We start from the raw sequence: 16,372 nt of genomic DNA on the forward strand, positions 1-16,372 counted from the left end.
GATGCAGAACTCCACAATAACGAGATCAAGCTCCCCGCTCAAAGAGAATAGCCCCAAAGTAAAGGGATACGTATAAAAATACGTGAAACCCTTCTTGGGGAGGGTTATCCGCTCCACTAGATTAGGAGCGATAATGTCTAAATCTTGGCAATTACAGTCTTCCTTTACAGCGGGAATGCTGGAAGGACGGATGGAAGAAGGATACACGCCAACGGCCCACGTACGAGGGTTAGCGGAAGAAAACTTCTCTTCTAAGTATTTAGTTGTGATAAGGCTCTTTGGGATGATGGTTCTCACTATAAGAGAAACAGTGTTATCAGCTTTACCTTTGTTCTTTGAGGAATTAGGGTTTCTGGAAGAATAGGCCATTTTTTGTCAGAAAAGGTTAAAGAAAGGTTGAAAATAAAGTTTGAAGAATTATGAAGTGTAAATGAAGAAGTTTGATGCGTATAAGTAAAGTAATATGCGGATAAAATCGTGGCCAATATTACCTCGATAACCGGCAAAGGTGATGCTGAATCGTGGGATAAAACGTGTTCGGAGTGTTAAATGCGGAGAGACATGCGTCTAATCAACCGTCAGAACCGTTTTAGAGGGGCAGAGAATTTTCCACCAAGAAAGGTATCTCTACCAACTTTTCGGTGACACAAAATTATGCCACCGGAAAGCAGAGGGACTATCTGTATTGGGTAAAATATATTCACATTTAATGATAGCATAAGAAAGCGGCACGTGGAGCCGAAGACAGAAGACAGTCGAACCCGAAGGCAATGATTTCGTTTATTATCAGAGAGAATGATACTCATAAAGGCAAAATAAATGTCCCTCATCCGGTAACATTCAATGAAGAACATTCTATAGCATTAAGTGCATGATTCGTTACATAAAATATGGCATTCAGTGCCCGTTGTTTACATATTCTTTAATGGCCCTCATAATTATTATTTAAGAGGGGCTTGATCCTAGGACCTTGTTCCCTAGGTGTAAATATAAATAGTGAGCTCTATTATCATTATAGGGAAGACGAATTTTCTGTCAAGTATACAGTGTATCCTATCAAAAGTTCAAATAACATCTTACTTTCTTGTGTATTTATATTGTTCTTACTGCTCCCGGAAGCTCTGCACCCGGGACTAAAATATATGACGTCTTATCTCGATTTTAATGCTAAGTCTTATATTTTTGTCTAATTCATCTATTATTTTTGAATCAAATCGATTCACTTATCTATAAATCACTTATAAATTTAACTGTATTGTTTTAGGGGTAAACAAGAATTCATTTGATGAATGCAAAATCCTCCGCCTCCCTTTTTAGTTTCCGGACATGTTGTTAGACTTTGGTGGCTTTGGAAATCATAATGTGGCATCTCTATAAAGTCTAAAGAACGAATGATTTACCAAAATTCTGTTCGGTCTAGCTCTCGCCACATTGCCTCTACTTTAAAATACGGACCATAATAATCTAAAAACCTCAAACCCAAACACTACTAAAAAATTAGAAATTAGGGAAAACTCGGTCACTGATTCTATTTAGGACAAATTATCAAGAAAATATATTAGTTACAAGCGATCTAACGATAAATACTAAGTTATAATAAATAAATAAAAATTAAAAAAGGTGGAAAACGTGGTGGTTGAGATTTTGACACTAAACCAAAACTTAGCATCATATTAACCATTGTGGAGTGCGCCTAATCTCCTGAGATTTTCATTGCGTGCACAAAAGATCGAGTCGTTTCTGGCGGCTGATAATTTGATATCATAAACGGTTCATCCCATGTTATTAATTAAGTCCCGGTTGAAGTTGTCGGCATTCCCTTTCCTGTGTCGGCTTCTTAGAGCCCGTTGGGTTAGCTGATAATTATTAAGTGCTAAAATTAATTTTATAAATATACAATCTTTTCATAAAATGACCTAAAGGTATATACAAAAATTATAAATTAAAAAATATTCATAATTAAACGAAAAAATGATGAACTGAAATAGAATGGAGAGGAGGTTCGAGGTTTTGTTATTGGAAAATTATTTTGAGAATTAGAAAAGAATTTAAGGATAACATAGTTAAAAAAATTTATTAAACTAAAATTGATAAGTTAAAAAGTCATAAGTTGGGGTGACAATTTATGATTTTTGACTAATTTGAACTTATAAATATTTTTTGTATTTATCAAACGGATAGATAAGCAAAAATATAAAATCAAACACCCTCTTAGATTTGGCACCAACTTCCTTCATTCTATTTGCGTTACAAGGTTTTTATCAAATATGGTTAAAGCTACTGAAGTTCTTGGAGTCTAAAACCAATTGTTAGATCTAGTTCGCGAGTCGGCCAAAGTTAGTGCTTGGAAATTGGAATCCTAGACGTGCGAAAAAATGTACAAATATATATAGATATACATTTTAAAAAGAGAGAGAAAAATAAGCATATTTCAATACTCCTCTCTCAACTTACCACTCACAAGTATAAATTCTAGATATATCACTGTCCAAAATCTTTATGACATGTGGAATATGTAATCATTTTGTTTGCTGCGTTCTTTCCAGATAACCTGCAAAAAAAACGCCAATTCTATTTTGTTTCCAACCCCAATTTGTTCAATATTAGTGCGTTTGTAAGTAAAACGCATATGAGAAGATGGGGGAATCACTTCAATGAAGGAACATGTGCAACTATGCAAGTAGACTATGAGTAGTAGTAGTAGTAGTATCCGATCAAAACAGGAAAATAGAAACAGTAACATTTAAGAATACGTGGCCCTCTGCATCAACTTAAAGTTTATAAAGTATCAAAGAAAAGTCTCCTTCTGACTCTTCACTTCTTAAGAAGTAATAACTGCCCCTTTGGAATCAAGAAAGGCAATCAGTGAGGTCCCCTCACTCACTGAAATGTCCACTTTACTTGAATATTCCTGCAATATATATTTGTCGTTCAATCTCTTTACTTATCCCATCTCTTTAAACAATTCTTAAAAAATGGAATATGGGTGCTCACCTATATGTAACATGGCTTCAATTTGTATCATTCCATTTAACTACTCATCATGGCCTTCCATCTCGTCTGACAATTTTAATGCACTTCTATGCAATAGTTGACTAGCACACTAGAATAGTTAATTTAAAATTTTAAGTTATTAGATGTAGAGTACATAGTTGAGTATCACTTCATCGACTACTTTTTATTACTAGTTAGCGCATTTCATTAACGAAAGACAAAATATAAAAAAATAAACACACAAAGAAGCTAAATAAATTCGATATATAGCATATAAGTAATTCATTAAAAAACATAACTTAATTTATTTATACAGTATAATTTTCTGGTCAACAAAAATTAGTTAAATCCCGTAAGACAAAGGTAGCACCGCCCCTAATTAATCTGCACATATTGCTAAACAAGGCAACATCCGCTACTGCTGCCACAAATTTTTGATCCTTGACTTCTAAACAAGGCAACATCGCATTATCTAACTCATATCTCGATGCTGCAACTGAGGATAAATTTATCAGCAACCTGGACCTGGATTCTTAATCTATAAATTTTAGCTAAAAAGACATTACTATACCGGTTGGTTCTGAATTAAAAAAAATATATCTTTTACTGTCATTCCAATTTGGCAATTTTGTCCGTTCGCCACATCTTGACAATTCGTCAATCATGCAACTTTATTTTTTTTAAATTAACTTATAACGTCATGGACAGTGTAAGACATATTAAAGTCCACTTCATGTCTGCGCATCTCCCTCTTTTTAATTGTCCGTTTGCTGTTTGCGTTCGAACTTTCCTGGACAATTATTATAATATAAAAAGTAAAGAAAAGAAAATTGTCACTAATTTAGTTGAAAATATATAATTTTCCAGAAGCATAAACGGGATTAACCTGTTTTTAAATTCGAAGCCACGGGTGTATTTTGGTCTTCAAACTCTTTATGTTACATTCAGGGGACAAGTGACAGAATTATTTGCCAGTAAAAGGACAGTGAACAATCAACTGCTATATACCAACTAATACTCATGATTTTAATTATTGATATCGTCTCACTTTTATTTTATTTTAATAGTTAGTTTATTATTTTTTCTCTCGCTTTGCCACCTCCATTGAGTACAACGTAAGTCAACAACGCTACATTAATTGCAAGCACATCGTAATTGGTTAATGTAAGACAAAAAGAACGATTAGGTTATCATTTCCGCATTTTATTTCTTTATGAACCACAAAGTATCTAAATTTTCTTGTTTATTTAAATTCAATAAAGTTATACTCTCTCCCGTCGATTTCTTGGCTATTTTTTTAATTAATTAACAATGTAATTGATCATATTAATTTTAATTTGTTCATAAAAATACAACAAATATATCTAGGCACTTTATTCAAATAGCAACTCTGGAAAAAAAAAGTTAATTATTTCATGATATTTAAAAAATTAAGTATTATGGACCCAAAAAAAGACTCAAAAATCACTTAAAGTAGACATGAGAGAGTATAATTTAGATCCATTCGTCATTGTGATTTAGTTATAGATTTTTGATAGGTTCGTTTTTCTGCAACTTTATTCTATTTTACGTGATTCTTCTCTATCATAACGAACAATTCATTTGGGTATCTTGATAATGACGCCGTTAAGAAAGCTAACTTTAATTTTGCTTACTTTCCATAATTGCTGTTGATCGATAAAAGATAGGTAACAGATTCCCTTGTTTAATGGGTTGGCCACGATTAATAGTTTTGGTTCGGATAAATGACTGTCTAAAATTTTTACTAGGTTCGGGTTGCTGCATTTTCAGTTTTTTACCATCTTTCAGCTATGAATTAATTAAGAGCCTAATTATGTCCTAATCGAGCTACGTGGATCCAAATATGATTATAAAATTTCTGGGTTGGTGTGTAGGTTAGGTACCTCACCTACCTCTATGATAATGATATTTTAATCACATTTGTAATTCTTTTAATAGTTCAAATAAAATCTGTGGTAATTAATTAAGAACCCTGCATGCAGGTTCAAAGCATTTTCTTAAAAAAAGATTAAGAAATCAAAATAAGAATGTTTTTCAAATCTAAATAAAAAGGAAAACACCATAGATTTTATGTAAAAAATTTAATATTGTATATTATCTTAATAATGGTAATTTTATCGATCTGACAAAGAATGATGTTCTTTCTTAAATAATCCACTGGTTGTAGTGGTTTCACAGAATCATAGGCCGACCCAGTGTTATAGTATCGGGTTATCTGAATTTAGTATTTTCGACGTAAAGTATAAATTTAGTATAAAAAATTATTAAAATAGTAATATATAGCGAATTTAAATTTATAACTTTAAAAATATAATAGACTCAATACTAAAAATCTTAAAGGTTAAACCCGTAAAATTTAAATCCTGACTGCTTCGCCGTGAATGTTATTAACTGAGCACTTATGTGCTACACGAGTTCACGCAAATTTTTTACTCCTTATTTATAGAGGGGTGGGGTAGTAGGGAGGAAAGGTAAAAGAGGAAGAAAACGTGGCTTCATTATATCCTGACAGTCAGAATTTAATTTATCGTACTAGGGACCCTTTTGGGTTAGATAAAAGTATTGCATATATATATATAGAAACATTTCATAAATCATATCTTATAAAACCTAAATTAACGTCTATCATATTAGGTAACCTTCGTTTTCATCCTTATATATATATAGTTGAAGTGTTATAGAGTGTGCCAAGTTACCTAAGTATTACCCATTGGGTCCATCTACCTTTGAGGTCTAATTGAGCTATTAATTACTTGCTGTGTCTATTTTCCATTTTATTTGATTAATTAATCACTTAAAAATCAAAATGAAATGAACAAGGTACTCATCACAACTTTGGAGAGAATGTACTAATCACTATAACGAATCTAATTCTTATGTTCAAGCAAATCTAAATGTTACAAATTAAATACTCAACTTCATAAAATTCTATATATGTCACGAAGATAAAGAGAGGCGGACCCAAGATTTGAAAGTGACGGAGTTACATGAGCGAAGTGTTCAACCAGTTTCCCTATCAGACTTATAATCTTAACGGTTCCAAGCAAAATATTCTACCTGCGTGGGTCCGCCTTTGGTCGTGAGTGGTGCGATTCCAGAATTTGGATTTGATTCCAAAGCATTGGGTGCTCTCTAACCACAAGGAGGTCAGTTTCATATATACTAAAGCCGTTCTCTCTAAGCATGATAGGACAACGAGAGAGAGAATCAGAAGAGTACTTTGATATCTCTTTGTTGGTCAAGATTTTAGAAGCATAACCTTTAATTGACAAGGAGATTTTGTTGGTATTCACAAACACAAGATAACAATCCAAGAACTTAGATAACATTTCCTTTTTTGATTAAACATGCTGAACATTCTATCGAATTGTTTGATAATACATGTCCACAATTTTGTTTGAGTCTCATCACCTTTTACACGTCCCACTATGACTTGTAGAGTAGTCCATTCCTTTCCCTTGTTCCTTATCTTATTTTCCAGATTCGCATACGACTCACCCACTCAAGACTTGAAAGGCCTAATATATACTTGTCGGAGGTGGCGGAGCCATGATTTAAAGTTTATGGGTTTCTACCGTCATTTCAAATTAATATACAATAATAACTTGGTTCACAATTAAGTATTTACAAATATTTAGTTTATTTCTTTATATAAATACAGGATCTATGCAAAAGTTATTGAGTTCCCGGGACCCATATTCAATACTCTAGGTCCGCCACTGCTTGCCGAAACGATAATGTTAATATTAAATTGTGTGATCATCTTATTCAAAAGTTTAAGATGCCAGAATGAGTATATTTCTAATGTGAGTAAATTTCATGGGTGGTCACTGAGCTTTGTGCTCGCTACCCCAAAGTCATTATTCTTTTTTTGTTACATAAAAATCATTTTACTTTGCTCCACTTTTCACAAAAATAACTTTGATAAAAAAAAACTCACCTAAAATGTGAGAAAATGACAAAAAATAATACTTATATTTGGGGTAAATTCAAATTGGGCCCTTAAATATACTCCTTAGCTATTTTGATCCCATAAGGTTATCAAAAGTGAGCGCTTTTAATTTTCATCGAAGATTTAATAAACTATGCTTATTGAATATACTGAAAACTAAAATTTAATTAACTAGAATTACCAATATAGTTCTGTCAAATCCAGTAATGGACAAAAAAAAAATCATAGGTGCTCTGCTAACTTAAACATAAAGTTATTATAAAAAATATTATAAGTGTGAAACTAGTTGAAAAATAAACAAGAAAGTAACGACACACTTTAGCTTTGTAGCCTCCTATTGCAATATATACAAATAGATCACACCTCTTCTGGACTAAATTAAATAGCTAGTATTTGATCCTTTAATCGATAAAAAAACTAATGATTTGTCTAAAAATCGAACAAATGGATGAACGCAAATTCATCAATCACCACAATCGATTTTAATGCAACTATCCTACATTCACGTTGAAAATGAGTTACTCCTTTCATGATATACGAATTTTATATCTTCAGATCGCATGATTAATTATGAAATAACAAAAATTAGTTATTTTATACCTAAGTGCAAGTAAGACTAAATACTTTGATGGGATGGACTTGTCAAATCCAGAAGTCGTAAAATAAAAAATGCACAAAATGCTAGAAATAAATTTTAAAATAACATATTACACCTCAAAAAGTTATACAAAATCTTATAATAAGTCAAAAAGTAGTTAAAATTATAAAAAATACACTTCTAAATGTGATTTCATAGTAATCTCTTTTTCGCATTTTCCATTAAAATAACAATTATAATTTGTTAAATACTCGAGAAAACCAAAAGTACTCACTTTTGACAGCTTTATTGAATCAAAACAACTAAGGAATATATTTATGGGCGCTTATTAAACTTACCAAAAAATATAACGATCATTTTTGTTATTTTCTCTCACATTTTAGGTGGGGTTTTAACAAAAAAAATGTCCAAAGTTATATTTGTGAAAAGTGGAGCAAAGTAAAATAATTTTTATGCAAAAAAAGAAAGAATAGTGACTTTTGTGTAATGCGTACAAAGGTGGATGACCACCCATAAAACTCTTTTTAATATCTTATATATCATGTATCCACTCATTTATTCATATGTGGTTGATGTTTTTCATAAGCCAAACATGTGAATATATATATTTTTCTTATTTGCTTTTTTAGGCGAGATGATATTTGAATCCAAGACTGTATACGGGTAAAATCGAGCTCGTAGTATACCCTAGCATCCGACACGATAGGCCGGGCTCGAGACATGGCAATAAAGGACTGAAGATCGGCCCCAAGCCCCATCAGGTTAGCAACCGGGACCAAACACCTGCCTTCGATAACACCGAGGTCGTGACCCCGGAACCGGTCTTGGTTCCTCGCAAAAACATTATTAGCATAACATAAGACCGAAATATCTATGACCGGTCGGATATTACGACGGAAATCTCGGCACGTATCAACAAGGAACCAACAATTAGCAAATCAAGAGATTTTTTACCTTTTATAGAGTTGTAACTAATGTAAGACTCCCCTACTATATAAAGAAGGTCTGATTACTTGTAAAACATATTGTAACACGCATTCCAAAGCAATATATTATTAATCTCTTATTCTTCTGTGTATTGATACCGATCAAAGTACGCCTGGCACAAGCGTGATAAACCTTCCAAGGCTGAGACTGTTCAATTCGTGTGGTTTGTATTTACTTTATTATTATTTATTTCAATTGCAATCTAATTTATCATTTTGTGTCAAGTTAATCCACGTATCCTTAAAACCACTTACATATTTAATTATTATCCGATTTTGAGGGTAAACAGTTTAGTGCCCACCGTGGGGCTAAAAATAATAGTGGTTATTTGATACTAATTTCCATAATACACACTACTTTACACTTGTTCTTTGAAGTGTTTCTAATTTCAGGTTAAAATTCAAAATGTCGAACTCTCAATCAGCATCCCTACATGTTTACAATGAGTCTGGTCATCACGGTGAAAATAACAACATAGCGCTCGGTGATGAGGTATTGCACGGTTATCCCATCGCAATTCTGGTCGCAGACCCAATCGATGCTAATTCACATGTGGCTATCGACACAAACCTGCCTACCGACCCCGAGAATAGCGTATGTGGTGGAAACCAATCGGCAGCTCAAAATACACAAAACATTAGAGGAGACGGGATTGGTCTATAGGTGATCTTCGAAATGTTGCAGGCTCAACAGGCAGCGATAGCTCAGTTACAAAATCAAAGCCGCACACTAAGCAGAATTGAACCCGATCCGTCCCGGGAAATCACACGTATGGATGAACCGCCCGCATAGAGGTCGAATGAAAATGAATCAAGGTCTAACCCCGAGATCATAAAGATGCTCGAGTAACTGACCAAGCGGGTAGAATCAAGGGAGAAGAAAATTGAAGCTAATGACAAAAAGGTGGAAACCTACAATTCTAGGGTCGACCAAATCCCTGGAGCACCGCCAATATTGAAAGTCCTAGATTCCAAGAAGTTTGTACAAAAATCTTTTCCTCTGAGCGCGGGTCCAAATATGATCTCTAAGAAGTTCTGCATTCTCGTGATTCCTAAGTACAACAGAACGACTGACCCGAATGAGCAAGTAACCTCTTACACATGTGCCACCTAAGGGAATGCCTTGGAGGATTATGAGATCGAGTCTATCTTGTTGAAGAAGTTTGTAGAGACCCTGTCAAAGAGATCCATGATATGGTACCATAACATACCTCCTAACTTTATTGACTCGTTTGTTATGCTTGCAGATTCCTTCATAAAAGAACATGCCGGGGCTATCAAGGTTAAGACCAGAAAGTCAGACCTCTTCAAATTAAAACAGAGGGATAATGAAATGCTCAAAGGGTTTGTGTCCCGATTTTAAATAGATAGAATGGACTCACCCCAGGTTGCGGACGATCGGGTCATTCAAGCTTTCACCCAAGGACTCAATGTTCGAAGCTCGGTGGCTTCGCATCAGTTGAAATAAAACTTGATAGAATATCTGGTCGTTACTTGGGCTGACGTGCATAACTGGAATCAATCAAAAATCAAAGTCGAAGATGATCAATTTGGGGGCCCTTCGGGGTCCGTTTATCCCGTCATAGCCGTCGATAGAGCCAAGAGAGACATTGATCGTGAACCAAGATCAAGCAGGGATCGTTATCAACCGTATAATGGGGATCAAAGAGGTAATGAATCCGAAAAAAATCCCATAAAAAGTGAAGGAGAAGTGATCGAGGTCAAGTAACCAGGGACTCATGGGCAAGAACGATTTCGACAAGCCTATCAGGCCTAAGGAAGCACTGAGGTTATCGGAATATAACTTTAACGTCGATGTTATCGCTATTGTATCAGCTATCGGTCGTGTCAATAACACCAAATGGCCTCGACCTCTACAATATGATCCAACCCAAAGGGATCCTAACCATAAGTGTAAATATCATGGCACTAATGGCCACAGAACGGAGGATTGCCGACAGTTGAGAGAGGAAGTAGCCCGACTATTCAACAACGGGCATCTTCGAGAATTCTTGAGCGACCGAGCCAAGAATCATTTTAGGAATAGGGATTCTAACAAACAGACCGAACAAGAATAACCTCTACACGCCATTAACATGATTATCGGTGGGGTCGATGTCCCTCGGGGGCCGATGTTGAAGCGTACCAAAGTATCCATCACGAGGGAAAAATGGACTCGAGATTACATACCGGAAGGAACCTTGTCTTTTAACGACGAGAACGCAAAAGGGATCGTACAGCCCCACAATGATGCACTGGTAATATCTGTACTCATAAATAAATCTCAAGTTAAGTGTGTTTTAATTGACCCAGGTAGCTTGGCCAACATCATCCTATCGAGGGTCGTGGAGCTGTTCGGTCTAAGAGATCAAATCGTGCTTGCAGTCCAGGTTCTAAATGAATTCAACATGGCATGTGAAACCACTATGGGGGAGGATGTAACGACCTGGCTGGTCGTTTTGAGAATTTTAGCCTCGTTGCCCCACTTACTACTCATTTTGTACTTTATAGCTGTTATATGACTTGTCGGGGTAGTCAGTTCGGATCCGGTGAGGTTTCGGAATGAATTGAGATACTTAGTCTCAAGGAGGAAATATTTAAGTTGAAAAGGTTGAGAGGATATTGACTTATGCGTAAAAGATCCCGTAATAGAGTTTTGATGATTCCAATGGCTCCATATGATAATTTTAGACTTAGGAGCGTGTCCGAAAAATTATTTGGAAGTTCGTAGTTAAATTAGGCTTGAAATGGCTAAAAATAAAAATTTAAATTTGGAAATTTGACCGGGGAGTTAACTTTTTGATATCGGGGTCAGAATCCGATTATGGAAATTTGAATAGGTCTGTTATGTCATTTATGACCTGTGTGCAAAATTTGAGGTCAATCGAACTTGATTTGATAGGTTTCGACATCGAATGTAGAAGTTAAAAAATTTTAAGTTCATTAAGCTTGAATTGGGGTATGATTCATAATTTTAGCGTTGTTTGATGTGATTTGAGGTTTCGACTAAGTTCGTATGATGTTTAAGGACTTGTTGGTATATTTGGTTGAGGTCCCTAGGGCCTCGGGTAAGTTTCGGATGGTTAACGGATCGAAATTTGGAATTAGAACAAAGCTGGAAACTTTCTATCATCTAATGCAATCACACCTGCGGAATTTGACTCGCAGGTGCGAGCTCGCAGAAGCGAGCGTAGGAGCACAGAAGCGAAAAGGGGAGAGTGGAGCAATGGCCGCAGGTGGGGAGGAAAACTCTGCATCTGCGCGACCGCAGATGCGGATGAGGGATCGCAAGTCCGCATGGGACCGCAGAAGCGAACCTCGAGTCCGCAGAAGCTAAGGCTGCCACAGCAGCGACGAAGTTCTTCGCATATGTGAAAGCGCAGATGCGGCCTAGTGCATCGCAGGTGAGAAAGCACTTTGAGTGTTAAAACGAGGAGTTACCGAGATTCTTTCTCATTTTTGGACTTAAAACACAAGATTTGGGCGATTTTTTAGAGGGATTTCACAGGAAAAACTTGGGGTAAGTCACTTGTGATCATTGTTAGTCAATTTTTCGGATAAACTCCTAAGTCCAAAATCACCATACGGATCTATTAAAATCATCAAAACTCTATTCCGGGGTCGTTTACATATAAGTCAATATCCTGTCAACCTTTTCAACTTAAGTTTTTCCTACTTGAGACTAAGTGTCTCAATTCATTTTGAAACCTCACCAGACCCGACCTGACTACCCCGGCAAGTTATATAACAACTATAATTTACAAAATGAGTAGTAAGTGGGGGAACGGGGTTAAAATTCTTAAAACGATCGGTTGGGCCATTACAGATAACATTACCGGTGAATACCGACGGGAGCATCCAGAAAGCTAAGTTTTTTTGTAATCGAAGGAGACATGAGGTACAACGCTTTGTTCAGGAGGCCATGGATCCACAACATGAGGGCAGTGCCCTCGACTCTGCACCATGATCAGGTAGGGTTAAAATAATCCACTAAGAACAGCCAGCCATAAAAGAGATGTTTGTGGTCGAAGAGGCGATTCTGATATCCGCACTTGCAATGACAAAGGGGCCGATTCGGTCACAAAGAAAGAATCTAAATAGCAATTACTGACACCAGCCCCGATCCAACCAGAGAAACATAAGACTAATGTAGATGATGATTACGGAGTTCCTAGGTCTTTTATAGCCCCTGATGATTCCGACGCCACTAAATCGACAGTCGAGGAGCTGGAATAGGTCATATTTAAGGAGCATCTACCTAAACGAAAGGTATAATTGGGCACGGGGTTAAATCCCGAGCTCGGGAAAAAACTCATTCAGTTTCTTATAGCTAACATAGATTGTTTCGCTTGGTCCCACCTTGATATGACATGGATCCCGCCGGAAATAACCACTCACAAGCTAAGCTTGGACCCTAAGTTCCATCTGGTCAAGCAGAAGATGAGGCCCCAGTCTGAGGTCAAACATGCTTTCATCAATGACGAGGTATTTAAACTCCTTAAAATAGGCTCCATTCGGGAGGTTAAATACCCAGATTAGTTAGAGAATGTAGTGGTAGTCTATAAAAAAGGGAATAAATTGAGAATGTGTGTACACTGTAAGGATTTGAATAAGGCATGTCCCAAGGACTCCTTCCCTTTGCGCAACATCTATCGCATGATCGATGCCACGGCCGGCCCTGAGATCCTCAGTTTTCTCAATGCCAACTCCGGGTACAACCAAACATGGATTAACACGGGTGATCAGGAAAAAACCTCCTTCATCACTAAATACGACACCTACTGCTATAACGTAATGCCATTCGGATTCAAAAATGCCGGGGCCACTTATCAACGCCTAGTAAATCGGATGTTCGAGGAAAAAATAGGAAAATCAATAGAGGTTTACATTGACGATTTGTTGGTGAAGTCCCTGCGAGCAAATGACCGTTTAAAATATTTACAGGAAACCTTCAGCATATTGAAGAAATACAATATGAAGCTGAACCCGGAGAAATGTGCGTTTGGAGTTGGGTGAGGTAAATCCTCGGATTCATGGTATCCAACCGGGGAATCGAGATCAACCCCGACAAGATCAAATCCATCGAAGATATCATGGTTGTGGACAACGTGAAGGTTGGCAAAAATTAACCGGGCGTATAGCCACCCTGGGGCGATTCATCTCGAGGTCCTCCAATAAGATCCACCGATTCTTCTTACTATTGAAGAATAAGAATAACTTCTCATGGATAGCGGAGTTCCAACGGGCCTTGGAGGAACTCAAGCGATATCTATCGAGCCCACTGATGTTTCACACGCCGAAGACAGACGATCAACTATACTTGTACTTAGCAGTATCAGAGATAGCGGTAAGTGGAGTCCTGGTCCACGAAGAACAAGGTACGCAATTTCTAATTTACTATGTTAGCAGGACTCTAGGTGAGGCCGAAACTAGGTACCCTCACCTAGAAAAATTGGCGCTCGCTTTGCTAAGCGCCTCTAGGAAGCTGAAACTATATTTTCAATGTCATCCTATATGTGTTATGACTATTTACCCATTGCAAAATATAATGCATAAACCCGAGCTCTCGGGACGATTGGCCAAATAGGTCGTGGAGATCAGCGGGTATGATATTGAATATCAATGTTCATTAACTGCCATTAAATCTCAAATATTGGCAGACTTCGTGGCCGACTTTACGTCAACCCTAATACCCGAGGTTGAAAGAGAGTTGTTGGTGAATTCAAGGACATCTTCGGGGATCTGGACCCTCTTTACGGACAGCACCTCGAATGCAAAAGGGTTCGAACTCGGCATCGTGTTGAAGCCACCAATAAGGTAATATAGTTAGACAATCTATTAGGACTATGAAATTGACTAACAACCAGGCCGAATATGAGGCCATGATTGCAGGTCTCGAACTAGCCAAAAGCTTGGGGGTAGAGGCGATCGAAGTCAAGTGCGACTCCATCCTCGTGGTGAACCAAGTTAATGGGACGTTCGAGGTCCGAGAAGAACGAATGCAAATGTACCTTGATAAGTTGCAGGTAACATTACATCAGTTCAAAGAATGAAATTTGCAACACGTACCTCGGGATCAAAACAGTGAGGTCGATACCCTTGCTAACTTAGGGTCATCGGTCGAGGACGACGAGTTCAATTCGGGGGTAGTTGTACAACTTATGAGATCGATAGTGGAAGAAGGCCATGCCAAGATTAACTCAACGAGCCTAACCTGGGACTAGAGAAACAAATATATAGGATATCTGAAGACCGGAAATCTTCCCTCGGATCTGAAAGAATCGAGGGCCCTATGTACGAAGGCAGCCCGGTTTACTTTGTCTGAAGATGGAACCCTGTTCAGAAGAACATTCGATGGCCCGCTGGCGATATGTCGAGGACCGGGAGACACCGAGCACGTTCTGAGAGAAATCCACGAAGGCACCTGTGGAACTCAATCAGGAGACGAATCATTGGTTCGAAAAGTAACCAGAGCCGACTACGACTGGATCGATATGGAAAAAGACGCGAAGGAGTTCGTACGAAAATGTGGCGAATGTCAAAGACATGCTCCAATGATTTATCAACCCGGGGAGCTGCTGCATTCGGTTCTGTCACCATGGTCGCTCATGAAGTGGGGAATGGACATCGTTGGGCCCCTTTCATGGGCACCCGGTAAGGCTCAATTCATATTATTTATGACTGACTATTTTTCTAAGTGGGTGGAAGCCCAGGCATACGAGAAGGTCAAGGAGAAGGAGGTCATCGACTTCATTTGGGACCACATCATATGTTGGTTCGGAATGCTAGCATAGATCGTGTGCGACAAGGGGAAGCAATTCATCGGCAGCAAAGTAAGCAAGTTTCTCGAAGACCACAAGATCAAAAGGATCCTATCAACACCCTATCACCCTAGTGGAATGGACAAGCAGAATCGAACAACAAAATCATACTCGAGAACCTCGAAAAGAGGTTAACTGACGCCAAAGAAAAATGGAAAGAAATCTTGCCCGAAGTCTTGTGGGCATACCATACGACCTCAAAGTCCAGTACCGGGGACACCCCGTTCTCACTGGTTTACGGTGTCGAAGCTCTAATACCGGTCGAAGTCGGAGAACCAAGTCTCAAGTTCCGATATAAAACCAGGGAATCAAATGACAAGGCCATGAATACAAGCCTTGATCTATTATATGAAAGGCACGAAGCCGCCCTTGTCCGGATGGCCTCCCAAAAGCAGCGGATCGAGAGATATTACAATCGAAGGGCCAACCTTCGACACTTCAATGTCGGGGACTTGGTATTAAGGAAGGTCACACTAAACACCCAAAACCCGAATGAAGGGAAGTTGGGATTGAACTGGGAAGGTCTGTATCAAATTATCGAGATCACCGGAAAGGGCCCCTACAAATTCGGAGCAATGAATGGCGAGCAACTACCGAACAACTGGAATATAACTCACTTGAAACGATATTACTGCAAAGGTACGTCCCCATTCATTTCTTTATTTGAACTAACACTTAGAGGTAACAAACAAGGAACGACACAATTTTTAGGCCTGAAAGCACACGTTGCACTCTTTTTTCCTTGAACCGGTTTTGTCCCGAATGGGTTTTCCGGCAAGGTTTTTAACGAGGCAACAGTAAATCGTGCTAACATAGAATTGAAGACATGTTACGAACCGGTATCGAAGATCACGACAACAGTAAATTGTGATAACTTAGAATTGAAGGCCGATTACGAACCGGTATCGAAGATCATGACAACAGTATTCGAGGCCTCTCTATGATCGGCCCCGAACACTGGGGGCATTACCCTCAGATAACGACTTTAGCAAGGAAAGAA

The sequence above is a fragment of the Nicotiana tabacum genome, chromosome 4, assembly GCF_000715075.1.
Source record: "Nicotiana tabacum cultivar K326 chromosome 4, ASM71507v2, whole genome shotgun sequence".
Classification (NCBI taxonomy): domain Eukaryota; kingdom Viridiplantae; phylum Streptophyta; class Magnoliopsida; order Solanales; family Solanaceae; genus Nicotiana; species Nicotiana tabacum.